At 48.2% G+C, this 23,935-nt stretch overlaps 2 long non-coding RNA genes across 2 annotated transcripts; both read left to right on the top strand.

Moving 5' to 3' along the window:
- Positions 1 to 13,444: 13,444 nt before the first annotated feature.
- On the top strand, positions 13,445 to 15,809 carry LOC107179919. The gene is made up of 3 exons (XR_001510646.2): positions 13,445 to 13,655; positions 14,366 to 14,478; positions 15,571 to 15,809. It is a non-coding gene; the product is annotated as an uncharacterized LOC107179919 (long non-coding RNA).
- A 343-nt stretch (positions 15,810 to 16,152) lies between these two features.
- On the top strand, positions 16,153 to 20,075 carry LOC122234933. Its single transcript, XR_006212930.1, has 3 exons — positions 16,153 to 16,171; positions 18,896 to 18,986; positions 19,587 to 20,075. It is a non-coding gene; the product is annotated as an uncharacterized LOC122234933 (long non-coding RNA).
- Positions 20,076 to 23,935: the final 3,860 nt, after the last annotated feature.

Genomic DNA, 23,935 nt, shown 5'->3' on the forward strand with positions numbered 1-23,935 from the left:
TGAGGAAGAGTTTTACAACCGGTAAATTGGTAAATCATGGAATTTCATAGCTGGAAGAGACCTTAAAACTTGTTTGTTCCAATTTCCTCATCTTCCTGCTGAGAAAGCAGGGAATGCGTGGTTTTTCCGGGATCAAGGGCAAGATCAGAGCAGAGGCAGGTCTAGAACGAGGTCTCCCCCGGCCCCATCCCAGGGCTGTGTATGCCTGCGGATGGCCTCACCCACGGTCACCCCTGCAGCCCCCTTCAGGGAACCTGCACACATACTGATGACTTATGGACATGCCCACTCCACCCTGCCCACCCGCCTCATTTCTCCCTCCCCACTCCCCGCCGCAAACGAGCCTCGCTGAAATATCCCAAAAGTGATGTTTGAAGAACAATCCCTTTTGAACAAAAAGTGGCAAAACCTCTGTCGTTCAGCCATATGGTCTCTCTTCTGGTCCCGTGGGAGGAAAGAACTAAATAATAAATCCTCTGGAGGATACAGAATCAAGGACGCCAGAGAGCCTTCTCATAAATTGCCTCTCCATTACAATTTGAGTATATTCACAATGGAGAACTCTAAATAAGATGGGGGAGAGGCTAATTCATTTTATAAACATGGCTTTAAATCTCTTCCTGTACCTGGGCCACGAAATTAATTATGGCAGCGATGAAATGGAAAAAAAAAAAAAGGCGTTTTTTTTAAAACTGTAATGAATATTACCAGAGCTGCTTTCTCAACCCGTTTACTTTCCAGAGATGAAGAGATGATTTCATGAATTTAGATCTCCTTCTTGGGTAATTCGGCAGAAAATATAGGTGATATTCAACAAGGGAAGCCCCGCTGGTCTAAAACAACCAACACGGTTTAAGTCTCCTAGCGGTGCGATCATCAGGAGGACCCATCTTCAGATGCAAATGTGAAATTGCAAAGACGGGTAACCACTTCTCACCAGCTTGTGTGTGGCAGGGCCTGCTGTGGCGTCATTCCAGCTGTTGTCTTTGGGGTGTGAATTTGAAGACCTCCTCCGTTTCTCATAACTTCTCTCCCGGAAGGTAAAAGCCATGCTTGCGCCTGACTGTCCAGGGACAGCATCCCAAGACGGCTCACGTTTTTGCGACTTCAGCTGCCTAAGAGCCCACTTTGGTGAAGATTGAAATTCGCTTATTGACATTGAGTGCTTCTCTCTTCTTTGGCTCAAGGTCTTTCCTCGGCGGGACCCTGAAGCCTATGGTGACTGACAAATGTAGTGTGTGAATTAATTTCTGCTGACTGTAAACACATACAAGATCAAAGTGACATCCTAAGCATTCCATACTGTCTCAGGCCGCCCAGAGGAGAAGGCTGCTTTGTCAATAATCTATACACACATCAGTTAGCACAGGCGCTGCATAAATAATTAAGATGGGATAGAAGACATCACAGCAACTAATATTTACTGAACCTTCTCTCTGTGCCAGACGCTTTTCATCCACTGTGTCGTCTAATCCTCTGAGATAGGTAGCATTGTCATCTTCACGGGTGAGGAGACTGAGGCAAAGGGATGTGGGAGAGCTTGCTCTGGGGCATCAACCCGGTGACAGTCAATATTGGAATCCACATTTATCTGACTCAGACCCTGAACTCTTAACCATTGTATTAGTCTGTTGTCTTTAGCAGGAAGGAGGTGTTGAGAGAGACCCAGAACCAAGTTACTAGGGTCCCGTGCCTCTGGGCAGATTACTTCCGAGCCGCCAAGAATGTTCCACGACTCCAGTCACCGGCGCCACCCCCCACCTCCTCTGTGTCCCAGCTGCCTCCTGAAACTTGAATGGAATATGTGCTCTCTGTGACTTTTGCTCCTTATTCCTTGCTCTGTCCTTGCATCCCGATCCCCCACCCCTACCCTGTGGTGTCAATTTTTCTAGGACCTTCTGCACCCTCTCAAACCATATCATGTTCCTCTCCTGTCTGGGTTCAGTGTGTAAAATGGGGGCTAACTGAATCAAATTTCCTCCTTCAGGGTGAAGGGTAGGCCCTGTGAGGACACAACACCTCGACTTCCTGTGTGTCTTGTTGGGCATTTTTGCTACACCGTTTTCCCCTGGGCAGGGCTCCCACAAGAGCACTCACTTTGTAAGACCAGTGATGGTCAGGAAGGAAATGACACTTATGCTGATTTTCTCATTGGCTATTATAGTTTTCTTGGGAAAGCCAAACTTTTGCTTTGCTAACCTCTTATATTGTAAAGCAGCCAAGGACTGTATTAAAATTACCAAAAATTGTTTACTTTCTGAAAATACCTCTTTTTTAAAAAATGGTTATTTTGGGGCTCCTGGGTGGCTCAGTCGGTTAAGCGGCCGACTTCGGCTCAGGTCATGATCTCGCGGTCCGTGAGTTCGAGCCCCGCGTCGGGCTCTGTGCTGACAGCTCGGAGCCTGGAGCCTGCTTCGGGTTCTGTGTCTCCCTCTCTCTCTGACCCTCCCCCGTTCATGCTCTGCCTCTCTCTGTCTCAAAAATAAATAAACGTTAAAAAAAATTTAATTAAAAACTGGTTATTTATATTTGAGAGAGAGCGCATGCACGCACGTGCACACACACACACACACACACACGAGTGGGGGAGGGGCAGAGAAAGAGGGAGACGGAGGATCTGAAGCCGGTTCTGCGCTGACAGCAGAGAACCCAATTCGAGACTCGAACTCACCAACCATGAGACCGTGACCTGAGCCGAAGTCAGACGCTCAACCAACTGAGCCACCCAGGCGCCCCTGAAAGTACCTCTTTTATCTTTCCTAACCTTCTGGGGAAAACACAATCCAAAGGTCAAAGAACTTTCCAGATAGAATGACCTGGCCGTTGCTATGTGGGTGCCGGGCGATGTTGTGTGTAACTTCATAGTGATCACTTAGCCAGAATTGACAGTAAAACTACAGCCTAAATGTCATATGTGTGTTTGCCTTCGTGAGTTTGGCAATAAGAACTCAGGCCAAAAAAAAAAAAAAAAAAAAAAGATGTTGAGGAGGCAGAATAACAACGTAAGAAATAGCTCAGACAATGTCCTGTGCTAGACCACTCGATGAGCGATGAGCGACACCCCTAGAGGGCGGAGACGGGGTCAGATGTCTGTCATTCTTTCCACGGGTCTCAGTTGCCCTGTGCCTTTGTGGTATGATCTCTGTCACTCTGGCATTTCAAGAGATGAATTCTGTCCAAGTACCCACATGTAAACCCACAACCCCAGTCGGTACTTTGTTGAAGAAGCAGTGATGTGTCCAGAAATGAGGAAAATCTGGAGGTACTGGACTTTCCAATGTGACAGTCTTCTAAGGGATTTTCAAGGGTACTTTTGAAAGCGTGTGACTTTGCCCTGAGAGTCTGAGATGGGACTCCGCTGGGTGATAATGAGTGTATCCTATCCTAATAATGATAACCGTCACTTGCTAAGAAGCAGTGGTATCCCAAGCTTCTTTCTTGCAGCGAGTACTGTGTTAGGTATATATAGTAGATACGAGAAATAACGAGGACTGATCTTTCCAAGCTGTCCCCAATTATGCCATTGTCCTCTGAGGCACAGGCCCTGTGATACATGCTCCGCAGGTGCCCCATTATGACGCCTTTTACTGTATCACTGAGGCCTAGAGGTGCGCCTCATTTTCATGATTCCGGCTTTCTCCCTCTACCCTTTGGCTCTGCTTTTCTGGGGCCTGACTTCACTTTGGGACTGACTCTCTCCATATGGTGGCTCCTGGCGATGTCAACTTTACAAGGGCAGCAGAAAGAACTTCTCTTTGCAGAGAGTGACAGTAAGAGTTCTAGAAGCCGGCATTCGGGGCTCTCAGTTGACCTGGTGTGGGTCACATGCTGGCCGCGGGCTCTGTGGTCTGGTGTATGGAGGGCTCTGATTGGCCAGTCCTGGGCTGGAGCTGAGGTGAAGCTAGGTTCAGTCCACTCCCTTCTTGACCGAAGCCACTGAGTGCCCTGAGCAGAGATGCTCCAAGGAAATCGCGGCCACTGCTGCTGCCTGAAGCAAGTCCCCTGGATGCTCACAGACAAACACAATCCAGTCAGCGTCTCAGACCCTCTTGGCCCCTTTCCCTCCTGTCCCCACTGGTTCTCTCCTCCTCCTTCCCTCCACTTCCGGACTATCAATTCTTGGCTTTTCCTGCCTCCCAAATTCCATGCCTTTGTGCCTTCTGTTTGTTTTCTTCTCTAGGCCCCTTTCCACCTCTGCTTACTCCACTCTTGTTTCCTTTCAGTACCTGCAGTTCCCTCAAGGGTATCTCATTGGGTTTATTTGCATCTAGAACAGAGCGTCCATGTTAAGCAGTGTGTTCATGTCAGGCCACCTCATAGTCACTAAGCAGCCTACAGACTGGTTCCTTCAGGTCAGACCCCTTCCCCTGAGACGATCAGTCAAGGTAACAGAGTCATGTGCTGTGTTAGAAGTTAAGGGGCCAATGGAGAAGGTGCAATCTTTGGCTTTTTTGTTCAGAGAATTTAACAATCAGAGCTTGTTGGCCCGAAGAACGTATATAGTGTTTCTCCTAAAGCACCAGCCTCTGTTTAGTTCTAGTACATACTATATAAACCTAAACCAACATTTGCTGAAAGAAAGATCTTTGGGGCGCCTGAGTAGCTCATTCGGTTAAGCGTCTGACTTCGTCAGCTCAGGTCACGATCTCGCGGTTTGTGAGTTCAAGCCCCGTGTCAGGCTCTGTGCTGACAGCTCAGAGCCTGGAGCCTGCTTCAGATTCTGTGTCTCCCCCTCTCTCTGCCCCTCCCCTGCTCATGCTCTATCTCTCTCTGTCTCTGTTTTAAATAAACATTAAAAAAAAATTTTTTTAAAGAAAGAAAGACCTTTGTGAAATAGGGACTTTTTTTTAAGCTCTAGGTGGTATCACTGTTGGGTGTATGACAGATGGAAAGTCTAGAAACTTATAATCTCAATGACTAAAGGAAAAGGGGTTTGATAAGAAAAGGTGAAAGGCATTGAGGAAGGCTAAGATGTGACCACAAGAAGTTTTTTTTTTTTTTTTTAAACTAAAGGTTAAAAAAGATTGCTCAGCTATTCCACAGGTATAGGGAGCAGGCAGATAGGTTTCAATAGTAGCAAGAAACAACCTTATTAAACCACAGATTGCAGTACTGAGAGAAGCTTCTAAAGGCTTCTAAGAGCATGTTCTTGGATGAGGTGATGGAGTAAATGCCTATTTCAAGGTCATCAAGAGGATTACAATTCAGAGTCTTGTAATTTGAGTTCTAATATAATAAAATTGGGAAGGCCGACACTTTTTTTTTTTAATTTCATTTTAATAAAAGAGCCTTCATTTTATCTACCATTCTGCATTCGGTCTCCCTCCCAACTGCCCAGTGATTACTGTGGGTCAGAACTCCAGGGAGAGGCAAGCACAAAATTTAAGGAGGCCCTTGGTCTCAGGTACCACTCATGCACCTGCCTGCTCAAGCCGGACATTGAGTGCCTCCTTAAATTTTGTGCCCGGGGCTCCCGGCTGCCTCACCTGAGACCTTGCTCTCTTCCAGGAAGTAAGGTGGTTTCATTTTCCTAAAAGCAAAACATTTGGTGGTTTGGATGAGAGCGAGCACTTAATCCTGTTCTTTCTGGCCCAGGTTAGAGGACTCAAACTAAAAATGAAGAATTTTGTTTGCTAGCGTGACAAAGAAAAACATACAGATTTTTCTAAATGCAAAAAAAAACCCTTGATTTTATGTCACCTCATTTTTTTTTTTTTTTAAATCCCTGTGGACTATCAAAACACAGCTTCTCCTGGCTGGACTCATCCCTAAGCCTGCCAGGTGGCCACTTCTGCCCTGAGCATTTTCATATCGGCAGTCTGCTTCCCAGTCCAGACACCTCTCTAGACAGCACCTGTTCACCTGTCTTATTAATAATTGGCTGCAACCTTTTCAATTTTCCCCTCTAATAGGCTCACAGAGTTATGTTACTTATCACTTTATGAGCTCAATTCTTCTAGATTTTTACATTACTCCTCTAATGCCTTCAGGTAAATTGCAGGATCACCTGAGTAACTCGATGCTGATGAGGAAGGCTTTGAGGCAAACACAATGTGGATGAGACCAGAATGTTCTCTGGAAACCTGGCGTAATCGGCTCCAGGCTGCGTGGCACGACCACATCACTTGTGGCTTTCCTCCGCAGTGAAAAAAAAAAAAAATCCTGAAAACAAGTATTCTCCCCAGAACACAGTGGGATTCCTCATCTCTCACTGTCTGAGTGGTGCTGTGTTCATGTATTCACGGATGCATTCTTCTACTTCCTAAGAGGCCTTACTTTCTAAGCCGACCACACCATGTAATAGCCTGGAATTTCCTTGGGAAATATTCTGGGCTTCTTGCTGCACTAGAAATCGTTATATCCATTGAGGAAGATCCTTCTTCAAGCATTTATTTCTGGAAGGAAGATCCCTAGAAACACTGACTCTGGGTGTGTATTTTCAAGACTCTATTGAAGACGGGCCATTTTTTGACTAATAGTTATAAATCATGTAAAAAAAATCGGATGTTGATATTGTCTCTCAGATATTGTCTCTCATGGGCTCACGATGCTTTGTTTTGGTTAGAGAGAAGCTGGAGATGTTACCTAGGGGGTGAGTTGGCCAGACAGGCTTGTTTCCCAAGGGGCACTGCCAAGCTGAGTCCCCAGTCTGGTCCTGCGCTTCTCAGGGCAAGGAATGATTAGTTAGGGCAGCTGGAAATGTTTGGCTTAGAACCCTCTTGCTTAATCAAAACCTACAAGAAACTGACATGTTAACCATGAGTCCCGTTAATTCATATTTAATGGAAAATGTATCAACCGAATGGTGGAGAATCCTATAACACTGGCGGCTGCTGACTTCTGTTCATTAAAGCCTCCAGCTTCCATCTCTGTTTTGGGGAGGTGTATCCCAGGGCACTTCACAATGTTCCTCATGGTTGTTGGAGGTTCTATTCTCCGCCCCTTCCCCCCAGCAACACTAGGAAGAGAGTGAACATTTCTGGATCGACTCCCTTCTTAAAAGTCCCCAGGTTGATCACTTCAGCTCTGTAAGAGTCTCCCTTGAGCTTGGTTCACTTCGTTCGCTCACTACAATCAGCCCAAATTCCCATTTGGTGACTTGATATTACCTTCCTGAGAATGTAGGTCTATCACTCTGTGGGAGTGGGGTTCTCACATTTCTAGAAGCCGTGGATTCACTGACCGTCCTTAGAGTGATCATTTCTACAGACAGCTGATCTCATCTGGGATGCGAAGGTTTGCCTTCCTCAGTGGGTCCTGATGTTGCCTCCATGGACGGGCAATTTTTACAACAGCCGCACAGAAGAGAAGAAATGACGGATGTATCTATGGAACCAGAGCAAACCGAAAGGTTCCCTTTTCTTACTCTGTTGAACCTCAACCTCATTTAAGTAGAACAGCAAATAAGTGTTACAGAGAAGTCTCAAGATGCAAAAAGTCCACCCCCAACACACACACACCCTTCAACTTGTGAAAGATGAAGTGGACCAGTGAAAATACAACTGTGTACTAAAAGCATCAGAAGTGCGTATAATTGGGGCGCCTGGGTGGCTCAGTCGGTTGGGCGTCCGACTTCGGCTCAGGTCACCATCTCGCGGTCCATGAGTTCGAGCCCCGCGTCGGGCTCTGTGCTGACAGCTCAGAGCCTGGAGCCTGTTCCAGATTCTATGTCTCCCTCTTCCTATGACCCTCCCCTGTTCATGCTCTCTCTCTCTGTCTGTCTCAAAAATAAATAAATGTTAAAAAAAAAAAATTAAAACAAAAAAAAGAAGTGCGTTAAATTGCTCTTGCCTATGTTTGTGCAGTCAAGTTTGGATGTCACAAAGTCATCTTAAAAATCTCAATCTGGCGTGCGTATTTGTATTAAAAAAACCCAGCTGATAGAAAGGTAGATGATGTCTCATTTACACTTCAAATAATATCGCGAGGATGGGTATCGATGCCGGTCTGTGTGGGTAGGTTTTGTTGGTAAAACCCTCACTATGGGCCGGGATGATTGATTACAAGACTAACTCCACGTCGTTTCTCTGCAGCCCACCTTCTCGTCCCCTCCCCTGGCAAGTAGAAGTAAGCTTTCGTTCACCAGAAGAAGGCTCAGGGTAACAAAAGTAGCCTGGGTTAGTCAGAATGCTCTCCTCACTGGAAAACCACCATTGGAGGGGCCAGGAAATGACAATTTTCAGCCCCCTGTGGTACATGAGCTGGAAACCATACACTGTCATGTGAAACCAGGGAAACTCATATATTTCAGGAAAAGCTCCCCCTCCCCCTGGGGTTGTCGTGTTTTGCTCTGTGTGAATCGAATTCCTGTATTTTTCTGTAGAGCATCTATGGTTCCTACCGGAAGGAAACAGAACCCTTCAGTTCTCTGAAGGGAAGCTCCTCCATCTGGGGCCTGCAGGCCTTTACTGGAAACACTGTTGCGTTTCCCCCGTGGGACATCAGGTTTATCAGAGCTGTGAAAGCGTCGCGAAGATAAGACCAGTGACGTTTTTCTGGTTACGACAAAGCGGCCTGCTTGCTGTCTGGAAACAGTGAATCCTTGATTTTGAAGGGACTCCAGCAACTTAAGGTTGAAAGCAGGGCTTCTTCACTTATTTGAATTTTGCCTGTCCCTTGGGGGAGGGCTGCTGATGAGTTACTCCAAGATTTTAAAAGTACTAGAAGGAGAGGTCACTGGGTTTGTGGCTACGTTTGGCTCCTACTATTGTGCAATAAAACCACGTTCTGCTGGTTTCCTTAGGTAAGAGGAGAAATGACTGGACGGAATACCCATTGGCATTTGTATTATTTGAAGAAACGCAGTTTAAATGCTCAAATATTTGAAACCTTTAAAAAATCAGAACTAGTATTCTGAAATCACAGAGCACTTTAATGTTAACCTGGGTGGCTAGCATAAATGCACAAGATGATGTGTTAATCTCTGGGGTGTTTGGAAATATTCCCCTTCTGTAAATTTAAATTGTTCTCGCAAGGTAAGTTCATTTTCTATAGCATTCAATGTGATTTTAACATTTCTTCATGACCATGTGTGTTTATCAGTTTGTCCTTGGATCCGGTCAATGCTAGCAATCTGAAACAGTCATTGCCACATTCCAGATCCAGCTGTAGGACTTCTGGGAAATTACTTAACACCTCTGAACCTCAGTTTCTTCACTTACAAAGTGGGGATAATAACACTGTCTACCTCCTGGAGTGCTTCTCTATTTATTTGCATATGGATTTATTTATTTATTAAAGTTTATTTATGGGGCGCCTGGGTGGCTCAGTCGGTTAAGCGTCCGACTTCAGCTCAGGTCACCATCTCACGGTCTGTGGGTTCGAGCCCCGCATCAGGCTCTGGGCTGATGGCTCAGAGCCTGGAGCCTGCTTCCGATTCTGTGTCTCCCTCTCTCTCTGCCCCTCCCCCGTTCATGCTCTGTCTCTCTCTGTCTCAAAAATAAACATTAAAAAAAATTAAAAAAAAAAATAAAGTTTATTTATTTATTTTGAGAGAAAGAGATCTTGTGCTCGGGAACAGGGGAAGGGCAGAGAGAAAGGGAAAGAGACAATTCCAAGCAGGCTCTGTACCATCAACGCACAGCTGGACTTGGGGCTTGAACTCATGAGCCGTGAGATCATGACCTGAGCTGAAACCAAGAGCCAGTCACCCAACCGACTGAGCCACCCAGGCGTCCCGTCCCTCTATTTATCAATTTAACAAATACTGTTGTGTGCCCCAGGAGTCCTAGGCCTCAGTGACACATTAGAGAGCAATGCTGAATCTGTGTCCCTGTCCTGCTGGTTCTTATGGCTCAGGGAGGAAAAGGAATAAGCAAGCAGACAGAAAAATAACTAATTTCACATGATTTTAAGTGCTATGCAGGAAAATAGAGTGCTAGGGTGATTTGATTGGTTTGAAGGAAGGTCTCCATGATGTGGAGACATTTAAATTGAAGAATGAAAAAAAATTAGCCAGGCAAAGGCTGGATATTCCAGGCAGAGGGAGAAATATGTGCAAAGGCCCTGAGGTGGGAATGTCTTTGATCTTTACTAGAAGGGCCTGACTCATGGCTGGAGGACAGTGATGTGGGCTGCTGGAGTAAATAGGCAATAGGCAGTTTCGGGTGATGGTTTATGGGCCAAGGGAAGCAGCTGGAGTTTTCTTGTGCACTTTGGGAAGACTTTAACCAAGGGCAGGACTTGACCTTGTTTACATTTAAATAAATTTTTTTTTGTTTTGTTTTAAAGTAGGCACCACGCCCAATGTGGGGCTTGAACTCACAACCCTGAAATCAAGAGTCGCACGCTCTACTGACTCAGGCAGCCAGGTGCCCCTTTTCTTTTTTACATTAAAAAAAGTTTTTTTTTTCTTAACCTTGTTTACATTTTAAAAAGAGCTGTCTGGATACTGTGTGTGTGGAGAGGAGACTGGGAAGAACGGGTGGAAGCCGGGCTTTCTTTGTAAGGATTAAATGAGCTGATGAATGGTTTTTGTTTTTTGTTTTTTTTATAAAAAAAATTTTTTTTAACGTTTATTTATTTTTGAGACAGAGAGAGACAGAGCATGAACAGGGGAGGGTCAGAGAGAGGGAGACACAGAATCTGAAACAGGCTCCAGGCTCTGAACTGTCAGCACAGAGCCCGACGCGGGGCTCGAACTCACGGACCGCGAGATCATGACCCGAGCCAAAGTCGGCCGCCCAACCGACTGAGCCACCCAGGCGCCCCGAGCTGATGAATGTTTAGCACTTGGTGTGATATTCAACGCATAATAGCCTAGTTCATGTTAGTGATTGTTATTAATAATTATTATCAGTATTAATAACAATAATACTTTAGTTTGGCATCACCATCTGATGGTTTAAATTCAACATTAATATCTGAAATTAAATGCCCATGTTGATTTCAGTCACAACAATGTAAAAAAAAAAAAAAAAAATTAGGTCAGCAGCTGGGAAGTGAGTTTATTGGCCTAGCTGGGACTCAGTTGTAAAGCCAGTTTTGATTCGTTAACTGTTTGCCTTATTGTTGTCCAGATAGTTACAGGTGTTGAGTGTAAGCTTGTTAATAAGCAAGTTTATGAAACCTTTCTCATTAAATTACCAATCTGTAAAAGAAGGCACTCGAAAAAAAAATCTTCTTTTCCAGAAACCGTAGCATTTACTTCTGTGAGATTTACTGCTGACCCCAACGATGATATAGGCAGAGAGAATGTGTGTTTGGAAAACTGGGATTTATATATCAAATCTCAGGCTTTGGGAAAGGATCCCTCTTTGGGCCGCAGGTAACCAGAGTGCATGCAGTCCATTTCCCTTACTCTCCGTCAGTTTTTCAGCACCTGTAGGCAGTAGGGGAAAGCCACAAACTGCTGAGTAACTTTGCTCCCTGTCCCGGACCTCTCTGAGCCTCAGTGTACTCATCTGTCAAATGGTTGTGATAGGAGGTTGTGATGACCTCCTTTTAAGGCCCCGAAGATTGAGGGAGAGAAGTCGTCAAAGTATTTCCATCGTGTCTGACACATAAAAAAGCTCAACAATTGTTAACGGTTGAGCTAATATTAGCATTATTATCTGAAGACCAAGGTACCTGCTCTCCTTTATTTGACCCATTTAATTCCAGGTGAAAAGGAAAGTTCTGGATTCCAGGCAAAACTGCTTTGGATGTCAGAAAACGTCAGTGTGATGACCTTTGACATTTTACCTGTGACCCTAATTTAACCCCTGAGCCAGGATGAGTCCTGGAAAAGAGCCCATTGGCTCTGGCTACCGGCTGTCGTCCCAGACCCAGACTCTGTGCGAGGCCGTCCTCAAAACGCTGGGAGTGTGATAAGCAGGGGGTCTGAGGTTCCAATTCCCTCTGTCCTCTGAGGTTTCTAACTGGCAGTAATTATTTCTGGAATGCTCTAATGCTAAATAATGATGCTGCTAGCTGCGTTTTCGAGCACAGGTGCCAGCTGTTACCTGGTGTTGGGGGGTGGGCAGCTGACCGCTCGGGGCGCACTTCCGGCCTTCGCCAGGCCCAGCCCCTGCCCACACAAACAACACAAAGGCAGCCCCAGCCTCCTGCAGACCCACCCCGCCCTTCCCCCTCGGCCTGAAGGAGGCCCTTCTCCCTCCCTCCCAGGCCTCGGTCCCCTCCTCCACCTCCCTGCCCTCCCTCCCACTGGTGGTTTCTTCCTGCACAAGAAATCCAGGAAACCACCACTCACATTTCCTCTGCCCACAGTTTCTCCAGGGCCTGACTCACACACAATTCAGCTTGATTTGGAGTTCCCTTGTCTCTGCCGCATGAGAAACCCCAGCTCTCCCATTCATTTCTGGGAGTGCGGGCCTGCCAGAGAAGGTGGCTTCTTTTTGGGTCTCATAATTGACCTTTCATCATTAAAAGGGGCGGGGGGGGGGCTTCATACCGAAGACGAATCACCAAAGAACAAACGTGAGGCTGTTGGCTTTGGCTTTACACACACGCGCGCGCGCGCGCGCACACACACACACACACACACACACAGCCTTCCACATTCGTCAATAGGCAGCCTTCAGCAGACAACATCTGCAGGCTGAGTCGGTGTTCGGTGACTTATTCTTGGTAATTCATTGTTTCTCTGGTGCCGGTGACAGTAGCTAAAAGGGCAGAACAGCAGGCCGATTTGGCACAGAAACATATTTAAATGCGAGCCGAGGGGTTTGCCCACCTTCTGATGAGTGGTTGACTCGCTACCAAAAAGCAAAACAAAAACAATAGGTGGGGTTGCTGGGGGGGCGGTGGGGGGGCAAGAGTTGCAGTTTCTAAACTGGGCGGAGGCTCCTTTAATCTCGGCGGCGCGAATAATACCAGGGGGTCACAGCACATCTGCTCCGGAGGAAAGACAAAGGGCAAGGTGGGGCTGCAGGGGCCTGCGGGCCGAGCTGGGCGCAGGGCGCGGCGCGGGGGCCCAGGCTCTGCGCGCCCGCCGCAGCCCCCGCCGCAGCATTTAACCTTGACTTCTCCCTCCTCGCATCTGGCACGGGAGGAAAGCAGGTCCAGATGGGCGTCCTGAGTGTGACGACTCCCCTCCCTCCCCCGCGCTCTCGCGCAGATGTCGCTCGCTGTTCTGGGGGCCCCGCCACGCCGCCCGCGAAGGCGCACCGCGCAGCGTCCACGCGCGCCCCCGGTGTCCCCTGCCGCGGCCCTGCTGTGACCGCGGAGCCGGGCGCTGGGTGCTCCCGCGGGGTTCCCGGGAACAATGGCGAGCCTGTGCTCGGCCGGCCGGGGGCCCGTCCCCGCAGCTGGCGCGTCCCGCAGCGCTGAGCTCCGAACAGTCCCCGGGGAGGGCCCAGACCAGACCGCCCCGGGGCGGGGAGGGTGGGGGGGAGTGGGGGTGGGAGGGCGCCGGGGCCAGGCCGGGAGAGGGCAGCCCAGGCCCCGGCGCCCCGAGCTCGCGGACGACAGTGTCGCCCGCGCCAGGCAAGTCCATGGAGACAGATCACGCCGTGACAGGCCAGAGGCGGCTCGAGGGATCCATAATTTATGATGTTGTTCTTACCAGTCCGGTTTGGGATTTCACAAGCGTTGCCCGTTCCCCTCCCATTTGTTGCTCCCGCCCGTCCTTTTGGAGAAAACTCCTTTTCCCCTACCCAAGACAGTAGCAGTTGCTGGATTGAATTAATGTGATAAGAGAGAGAGAGAGAAAAAAGGTGGGTTTCTACTGGAGGGATTGCTGGGGGGGTGGGGGGGGGGGGTTGGTGGTGAAAGGAACACAGGTAAGGGGGCGGGGCTGAGACCATGCTTAGTCCACTGTGTACCTTCCACCGATTTTACCCTAAGCAGAAAAAAAAAAAAATAACCCTCTTAGCCAGACAGTTGAGGTGGGGGCTTTGTGGTGAGAGGTAGTGAGAGCAGATCTTCCCCTGCCACTGAGATCGATCATTTCCCTCATTTATAAAGGCACTTCTTCCTCCTAAGTGAATATATATATATATATGCGTATGTATATATATATATGTGTATGTATATATATATATATATATATATATATATATTCATTTATTTTTTTGCACTGTAGGCCCGCAAAAATTATGACTTGGGTGACAGGAAGGGAAGGGGTTCATGCTCCTCCTTTGCTGGCCTGATGCCACTCGTCCCTCTCAGGGGCTTACCCTCCAACCCCAGGGACTCCTTAACCTAGGACACATTGAGGGACCCTTGGCAAACATGCTCCTGTCCCCAAATTCCTTAAATTGCTGTACTGATTGGGGACAGATTTATCAAGTTTTCATGCAATACGTGAGTATGTGATAGACACAACCAAGGACCCCAAACTAAGTTGGAGGAAGTTTTCTTTCTTGTTACCTTTTCCTTTTCCTTTGTTTGTTTGTTTGTTGTCTTGAAAACAAATTTATTGTAGGTCCCTTCTTTTTCCTTTTTGGACTCCCAATGGCTAAATGGAATTCAGAGCAGAGAGCAACTGTTGCAACTACTCGCAAGGCTGGAGCCGGTGAAGACGCGAATAAAGCAAAGGTTGGACCTGGTCAGATCGCTTCTGATTGCTGCAAAGGCCCAGAGGCCCCACGCCCAGGGCAGCTCCCATTTCGCTTGGGCTGAGGAGGGAACAGGCCTGGGACGGTCTGCAGGCTCCAGAGCCTCTGCAGATGGCTGGGTCATTTTGTGGTTTACAAATGATCAAGTCAGGTTGAAGCCACAGTCTCTGTGGTTACAAGGCAACTGTGATTAGTCACCCAGTTAGTGACCCAGTTATGGCACACCCTCTTTTAAAAGGACATCATTCAACATCTTGCTGGCTTGATTTCAGAAACGTTCCATGTAGACCAGGAAAGTGAACACTGCAAGGGGGGGTGGGGATTGAAGCCTAGGTTATGTGTTTGCATATGCCAAGAGTTGGATTTTCCAAAAAGGAGTAAATCTGGGAGTTAACTTTTGAGGCTAGAATTTCACTGAACTTTGGCGAGAGATTGCTTTTCAAGTTCAGGTATGGCCGTTTCTGCAAGGAGTCGGGGAGAGAGAGAAAAGAGAGTTACCTCGTGAGCTTTGACTTGGCTTATATATTCATGGCCATCTGTAAAATGAAAGTGGGGAGGCAGGAAGGGGAAGAAGAACACTACATATGAAGGCTTGTGTGGCTTTTGATTTTTTAAAAATAGCCTTTCTTTTTACCACAATGGCATAGGAACTCATAGACATGAGTCCCCAGTAATAGTAAACAAATTAGCTTCTTTTATCTGAAAAACAAGTAGAGTAAGTCTCTCTCTCTCTCTCTCTCTCTCTCTCTCTCTTTTTGCAAAGAGAAAATGCAAAACAAAAATCCCCCCTCCTCTTAAAGGCTTCTTTGCTGGTTGAGTGTTTGTCCAGGAACAAATAGTCTTTTATTCGAACGGTCTCCCAAAGTTCATAAGCAAAAAAAGTGTCCAACGTCTGGTTACCGACAATGCAATCTCTGGCTGCATGGTGAAGCTTTTCTGTCCTGAATTTGTGATCTGCTATCAGAGTCCTTTAATTTCTGTGAACAGAAGGCTCTTTGGGAGAAGAAAGCTTGGGGGTGGGGAGTGACATTGGAATCAGTCTTTTTTCCCCCCTTTTGCTGTTTTCTTCCAGGCAGCAAGTAGTGCTTGAATTCTTCTGATCTTTCCCAGCATCTTACCGAGGTGAGGGCCAGGGAAGGGTTAAGCCGGGCCACAGGCAGGTTTCCCTGCTGGCCTATTTTACTGGGGTGTAGCAGCTGGTCAGGCACCACCTAGGAACTGTTCATAAAAAGGAGACGCCCTACTCCTGATGCCCTTTATCTCCTTTGGAGATTTTCCTTTTACAGCGTGTTTTATCCAGTCTTCAGTGACAACCGTCTTTTTAAAGTCCTAGGTTCCCTTAAACCATTGGGGGTTTACATGTATTCCTAACATTCCCGGTGTAGTATCTGGCAGGATGAAAGGAAAGAGGCAAACCATTAGGGAGAAAATAGAGAGTCATTTTGAGGGCTGTGCAAAACTGATTATTTGTAACTAAATTTTACTTGCTTGCAGATAAATTATTTTAAACATTTGGTCACCTTTTGTGGTTTGAAACTTCAATTCGAGTTGGATTCCATTTCACACGCTTACTGAGAAGCTTCAGGAGAAGCCTGGTCCTTTCCTAGGTGCAGAGGACACAGGAGAAAGCAAGACACCCAGAGGTCACACTCTCATGGAGCTTATATTCTAATGTATGTGTGTTTGGGGGGGGGGGGTAGAGCTAATAAATAACTTTAAAAATAACTTTTGGGTAAGCACAGGTGCTTTCTCAAAAGGTAGGTAGCCATGGTACCTCTTGGGAGAAATAGCGCAGGCAGAGAGTCTCATGGAGGCCTGAGACTGGGATGGGTTGCTTCAGCCATGGAGACAGAAAGAAGGCCCGTGTCACAGGGTTGGAGAGAAATAGGGTGGAGAGGAGGCGCAGGGTTCTTTCACTGTGGATTTTTCCATGCTTGCCAGAGTTGGCAATTTGCACAACTCCAGGGGGCGCTGTCCTAACCTAAAGCCCGCCCACAACTGGCATGGGCCCTGATTCAGAGTTGGGAGAGCTGGGAGGTCAGATGCTGTCCCCTTTATCTGCAAGTCTTTGCCTTGACGTAAAAGCCAGCCATATCGACTGGACGGAGAAGACACAGCTCTTGCGGAGCGAAAAATGGTGGCTGGGGTGGGGGAGGGGAAGGTGCAGCGGTGTGTGTCTTGTGGAGTTGGTCAACTGGTGGGGACAGCCTCGCGTTACCCAGTTCTGAGGTGAGAGATCCTATGACATGTCTAGCCAAGACCCACATTTCCCCTCAGGAGAGGTTTGTGCCCACTGGAAGCAGTCCCCTCTCACCTGGAGTGGCCTTCCTTTCTCACACGGGCCTGATACCAGGGCCCTGGATCTGCTTCAAGTTTAAGGAGGCCCGGGGCGTCTCTTCTTAGGTCCCTCTGGTCCGTCCCAGCATCAAGGGCAAGACTTGACAGATGTGGTCCTTTGGTTCCTGCACTTTCCCCAGGCTGGTGTTTGCCTCAGGCAAGCCCCCCAGTGTTGTCTGGGATTTGCTTGGTCTGCCCTACATCCCACTCCCCTGGGGGCCTCTCCCTCCTTCTGGGCTTGCGGGGACTTTGGCCACCCGGGCTCTGGGAAGTAAGCGGATGAGCTATTCTCCATCTCTGCACTGCCGGCTTTCATTGGCTCCTGGACGATTGGAAGGTACCCAGAATGGCACCCCCTGAGGCCGCATTTCCGGTCAGGCAGGGGAGAAGGCTCTGGAGGAGCCTCCCTGGCTCTTGTCCAGGCAGAAGCAGCCGGTGAGAAGCAGGGACTTGAGTCTCAAGGCCCCCGGCCTCTTCGCTCACCAATCTGTCACCCTGTCCGGACCTCACTGAATCAGAGTATTTAGACTTCTACCTTTGTCTACTTCAGCTCTCATCCAGAATACTTTGTTTTTGTCTTGTCAAGCTGCCTAGAGCCACAGAAAACCAATATATCCCCTATTCCGTCTTTCTCTTCATCTCCCAAGATCCAGCTGTAGGCCCCAAGACCATGGGTTTGAATCTTAGCTCTGCGTTTTACTGGCCATATGGCCTTGATAAGTTGTACCATTTCTAGGAGCCTCAGTTAGCTCATTTGTAAAACAAGGATAATAATAGCACCCACAGAGTTGCAAGTTGTCACAGAGTTGCTGCAGGAATTACATGGGATCGTTGAAGAAGAATTCCTTGAAACACGCCTAGCCCACAGCAAGGGCTCAGATAATATGAGCAGTATTGAATATTGCAAACCACCTCCTTACTGTCTCCTTCCTCGTAACCTCACGCTATGCGCTGGACGGCCTCTGAACTTGGCTTTCTCTGTCTCTTTGAAGTTCTTCTCCACGGTGTCTCCTGGTGTTCTAGACTGAACGGGGGAGCTCGTGTTGGCCCTGTATTTGGCTCACGTTGTAGAATCTCCCCCGCCTGCAACCGTAGGCTCTACATGGGTCCCCTCCTGATTGTCATCGCTTTCTGCAGCTGACTTCTTACGGCTTCCGCTTCCACTTGGACCCCATGTGCCACCACAAACCCCACCTGTCTGAAAACCAAATTACCATCTTCCTTCTAAATCAGAAACCCTCTCCCAACTCGCAAACGGATGACTCCATTCTTGGAGCCGTGCTGGTTCCAACCTCGCCTGAATACGCGTCCTCCCGTCTTCTGCCTCCACCTTCTGACATTCCGGGTCCAAAGCATCTGCATTCGGTGTGTCCCTCTTGGAACTATTTTCTTTCCAAGGCCTTGGAAACACATGCAGGAGCACATGCAGTTCCTGAGCGCTCATGCTGTCGTGTTCTAGTCGCTACCCAACCTGCCCCCAGAGCTCCAAGTTCTCCCCTGTGATGGGTCCCGCAGTGGACTGCTTGGCCCCACAGGCAGCCCATGGGAGAGAGGGAACAACCTGGTCAGTATCTTAACCTCAGCCTCACCATACAAGAACTCGGCTTCGCCACCTGAATGATACGCTCCCGCGTGGTGCGTACTGGCGATTTTTTGGCTTATGTCCACCCCACAATTTGATGTTAGGGGGAGCTTCTGGAAAGGCCTCTGAGATTGATTTGCATGAAGGGCCAAGAGAGTCCTGGGTCGGGACTCACCATGAGGGCACAGAGAGTCCAAGTGTGGTCAGATTCATTACAGTTTAAGCGACTGGCCTAGTGTAGAACGTGAGGGGAGATTTCAGGTGGGCTAATAATAGTAACAGTAAATATTCTTACGAATGTTGTCCCCTGGCCCCGTTTCCCGACTTCCAGTTCAGGGACTCGCACCAGATCCTAAGAGTACGGGCGATGACAAAACGAGTAGAAGAGTCAGTTCGCTAAAAGGTCTACGTGTTGTCCTGAGCACGAGTGCTGCTTTGATGCATTAATACATTCATTCCTCCACTGTTTCCTCCGCAGGTCCTGTGGTCTCCACACTGGGGATAGGCCTGCCTGCAGTTCACAGTCAAGCAGGGGAGGCAGATAATACAAACAAGCAATGACCTTGAAGGTCAGTACGTGCTACGGGTAGTCAGATACAGAAGGTCACAGGACCACATATTAGGGATGCTTAACCTTAAGCTTAGTGAATCAGATGAGGCTTTGTGGAGGCCATGGAATCTAAGCTAAAACACGAGAGGAAAGCAGGAGTCAGATGGGGACGGGAAGAGTTCCTTGTGGAGGGGAACAGGGCACACAAAAGTCCCTCGGGCAGAGAAGCACGGCATTTGTGAGATAATGAAGAAGGTTCAGCTTGGGCAAAGCGTGGCCAGGATGCTGAAGAGACAGGACGGGCAGACACAGGGCATTGCAGGGTGGGCGCATGAGTTTTGATTTTATGCTAATAGGCTATGAAAAACCATGGGAAGGGTTTTAAAGTTGGAAAGTTGGTGTGTGTGTGTGTGTGTGTGTGTGTGTGTATGTGTGTGTGTACAAATGGGTGGGTTTGAGCAGTATTGGAGAGAGTTTGCACCAGAGAGAGAAAGGTCATGGATACCCCACCCCCCCAGGTTTCTGATTTGAACCACTGGGTGGGGGGGCACTGCTGAGGTCGGGAATACTTGGGGAAATGTGAAAGGGAAGAGGACAGGTTTGCTTTTGTGCATCTTAGGTTTGAGGTTCCTGACAGACTGCCAAGTGGATGTGAATTTGGGGACACTGGTCATCATTGGGAAAGCCAGGAAGGACTTGAGAAAAATCATTCAGATAACGTGTGTGTTTGTTTCTGCGGTAGCCTGAGATCCTGTGGCTGTCAGGAGAGAAATTCACTCCAGCTAGCCCGAAAAAGTGTGGAATTGTTAGGGTACAGAGAGCTTCACGGGGTGTGTTGCTCACCGGGAAGCTATGAGGATGGGAACAGCTCTTCTGGACTATGTAGGACAATGTGGCCACCTGCCACTCGAACCTTCACTTACACCGCATGCCCCTCTGTGCTCATGCGTGAGGCCTCCAGCCTCCATATCTGCCCCCTGCAGAGCTGACTCCTGCTCTCACTTGCCAAAGGACTTGACAGCTGCATCGAAAAGCCTCCTGTGGACTTCACCACAATCTTTAAAAGACTTTTTTGGATCTTTTATTTATTTTTGAGAGAGAGGGACAGAGAGTGCGCAGGGGGAGGAACAGAGAGAGAGGGAGACACAGAATCTGAAGGAGGCTCCAGGCTCCGAGCTGTCAGCCCAGAGCCCGACGCGGGGCTCGAACCCACCAACTGTGAGATCATAACCTGAGCCGAAGTCGGACGCTCGACCGACTGAGCCACCCAGGCGCCCTGAGTACAGAACTTCTGATCAGACACAATGTTGGTACATTCTTTATTTCCCTGTCTAACCCATGAAATCTGCTGCTGTGTGTTCCTGTTCCATGGAGCAGGGAGGAAAGGGCGTGTGCGCAAAACTGTCTGAATGTCTCCTTTACCAGGAGGATCTGGGCAGCTTGCGTGTACCGTACTCTCAAAGCTTCAGTCCCCTACTCTGGAAGTCAGCGCCTACTTCCCCAGGAGAGACAGTTGCACGAGATAACACGTGAAATGCTTGCACTCGGTTGACTGTTCTTTCCTCCTTTTACTTCTCTGTCATTCTTGTGCAAATCACTGTTTGCCCAGAAAACAGGGATTGTACTTCTATGACATGTTTATAGTGATTCCTATGCATGGGTATTAACAAATGTTTATAGAATGATCATATATTTTTGTTCCGTTAAATAGTAGTTGTAGCCACTCGATAACATGTTAGGAAATTTGAGATGAGGAAAAATCATTTGCCTATAATCCTGCCATTTAAATAAAAACATATAAACTATGATTTATTTCTGATCGGCTTTTTCTTGGGCTTTTTTTTTTTTTTTTTACATAAATAGGATCCTAATTTACACACAATAAGATGCAGTGTTTTAAGATGTTTAAACACGAATTATTTGCAGAATGAAAACCATATAATTTAAAAGCATTTAATTCTCATAACTCTCAAATATCGATGGGCATCTTCCTCTGATTTCCTCTGTTTTGTCCTGAACATCTTGCAGAATCGGCAGTGTTCACTTAGAACCGTATTTAATTCTACCAAATCACAAATACATTCCCGGCAAGAGTTATGTCCCTTCAACTGTACTTTGGTGTGTTAGATTTAATGCAGAACTAATGAGGCCAATCTACAGGTTTCATTCTCACGTGAGCCAATTAGCCTTACTAACTACTATAGCCACAAACTTCACCCCAGTCTTAGTTTCCCACCTGGCAAATGAATGGCAGGGGTCACCCGCGAGAACAGGAGGAGTTCAATGCAAATCCATTGCCATTACTAGACAGCCAATGCAAAGGCTTCATCTTTGAACCATTAGGTGACGTTGTGCGGGGGAGGGGTGCTTCACAGGCACAATTAAAATATCCATGTTCAGCAATTGTTGGATTCGAGAACGAAAGCTCTAGATCCATCTAGAACAAAACTAGTCCAGATCCGGTTTTTTTCAAGGACGGTCCATGAAAAAAATCTCTTTACTTCAGATGAAATGGGGGTCAGCAGCTTCAAAACCATGTCACCTGGAGAATTCCTTCAGCCGGCTCTCTTTCTTCACATGAACACCACGCCGCTGGTAGGGTTAGTAAATCTGAGAGAAGTGAAGTCCAGCTACCGACTGTGCTAAGCCTTGAGTGGACCTCCGAGAAGATCCCAAGAAGCACTTGTGACAAGTGGGAGAGATTTGGAACATGCCCACGAACCTGTTTACCTGAGGTTGGCTTAGAGCAGGGGCACAGATTTCAAAACTTCTACTTGAGAAAAACGCATCACGCTGTGGGGGGAAGGGGACATTTCTCCAGTGAGACGGTACGACGACGTTTGTCTCTGCAGGTCTGCGTGGGTCTGCCACGATGCATATTCTGTGCACTGACGTGCTTTCTTTTCAAGATGGCTTGCTCACATACCCACCACTCCTTGCAAGTCCTTGGAGAAGATGTAGGCTATCAAGAAATACATGCATGGGCTCTGATGACTCTCCTGCCCCGGGGGGATGGGTCTGTGCCATGTTGATATTCTGCCTCACCCTCTCTGTGTTTCAGCGCTAAGGCAGGGACCTTCGTACTTCTGTACGGTGGCTATCAACACACATCCACCATGCTAGTTTAGTCTCACGTTAGAGGAGAAAACGGAGAAACCACTGAGGCTTTCAAGCTGCTTTTGTAGCATCTGGATTTCTTTCTAAGTCCTCCTTGTAAGACCGCAATGCTCAGGAGCTCGTGTTTGATATTGTTCTTGCTGGTTACCATGCTGGTGGCATCAAATGTCCTGATTGATTTTTTCCTGATTGGTCCAACCTGGAACAGGATCAGCTTCAGAAGTGGGACGTCTTGCGGTCTGAAATATGAGATCTGTATTGCCGAGCCGCTCTTGACCATCATTTCTCCCATGGAGCCCACGATCTGCCGATCTGCCGGTGGCTGAATTTCCTCTTGGCTTTCTCTCCGGTGACCCTTCTCGCTCCTCCTGGTGCCCCCTTTCCCTCCTGCACTTTCTCCCCCTGCTTACAAACAAAACCCCCCAAACAATACTCCCCGAACTCTCAAATCCTTCCCTGGGCCCCTGCATCAGACAGAACTGAGTCATTCTGGCTGCCAATTGAGTGGAGGATGTCGGGAAAACGAACCATTGTGTAAGTTAAGGAAAGGGTCAGAGAACCGAAAAGGCTCAGCTGCATTAAAGGGCTTCTGTGCCGCATTTTCCTTTTCAGCCATCCAAAGGCATAAATTAAGGACCGTAAACTTGAAGGTATGGCAGATGAACAGAAATGTAGTTTGTGTCTGTTCTATATTTCAGTGAAATTCCTTGATATCCCCGAAACTCCATCAAGAAGCGTCACATATTTTTCATGTCAGCTCTGTTCCCTGCCACCTTTGTTTTCCAGCCTGCGTGCCTGCCTCCCCTTAACAGCTGGACACATCACCATTCCATTTTTCTATTGGTTGTGACTGAAGTAGCTTGAGGTCAATTATTTCCCCAGCAATTGACAAAGAATCTTGACGAAGAGGAAAGTGACATTGTCCCTTAAACAACACTGCTCCCTCCTCCCCCTGCCCTCCCAGTTGAGAGGAGGGCAGACTTTCCTTTTGCAAGCCGCCCAGCAGGGCAGGGGCGGTGGGGTCTGTGGAAGTGCGTGGGTAACATATGGTAAGTGGAGAAAATATTTATATTCATGGGGAAAGAGCAGGAGAAGATCCAAAGAAGGTCATTCCACGGAGATTTCAAGCCAGAGACCTGCAGACTTGATAAGTCTGTCTTTGGCCTGGAAACCCCCAAGAGTTTAGAGAAAGAGTTTTGTTTTGTTTTGTTTTGTTGCATTCCCACCACCTGTGCTCCTCTTAATCTGAATTGTTGGCGATTTCAAAAAGGGACTATCCCTCCCCCAAAGCTCCAGGACAGTATCACCCTGGACCTTCCCAGGGCCCTGCCTGGCTCCCACCGCCTTTCCTCCCTCTGCCGCTGCCCTCCACACCAGAATTCAAAGCCGCTCTCTCTGGGCCTCTTGGGCCTGTCGGGCGTTTCTTCCCTTGTGTTGACTGGGGAGCGGGTAACCGAGCGCACTGGCAAAGTGGGCTTTGGGGGCAACTGCTTCTCCGGGGAAGGGTATAAATTATTAATCGGTACTAGATTGCTTTCTGATGAGCCCCCACGAAACCTCCAGTGCCTTCTCCGGCGCTTTCCGGCCGGCATTTTGCGTCACAGCTTCCTAAGAGAGGCAAAGGGCCCTCTTCCAGTCCCCAGTGGGAAAACTCGCGCTGTTCCGCAGGGCCACAGTCCAGCGCGCGCGGGACGGAACACCTGCCCTCAGAGCGGCGGTCGCGCTGCGGTGTAGACGCGCCCACCCGCGTCCCGGGATCGGCAGACACTGGACCGACACACCCACGTGCGCTCCTTCCCGCGCCCCGGAGGCGCAGCTGCGCGCGTCCCCTCCCGCGTCCTGTGCCCCCCG

The sequence above is a fragment of the Panthera tigris genome, chromosome F2 (assembly GCF_018350195.1).
Source record: "Panthera tigris isolate Pti1 chromosome F2, P.tigris_Pti1_mat1.1, whole genome shotgun sequence".
Classification (NCBI taxonomy): Eukaryota; Metazoa; Chordata; class Mammalia; order Carnivora; family Felidae; genus Panthera; species Panthera tigris.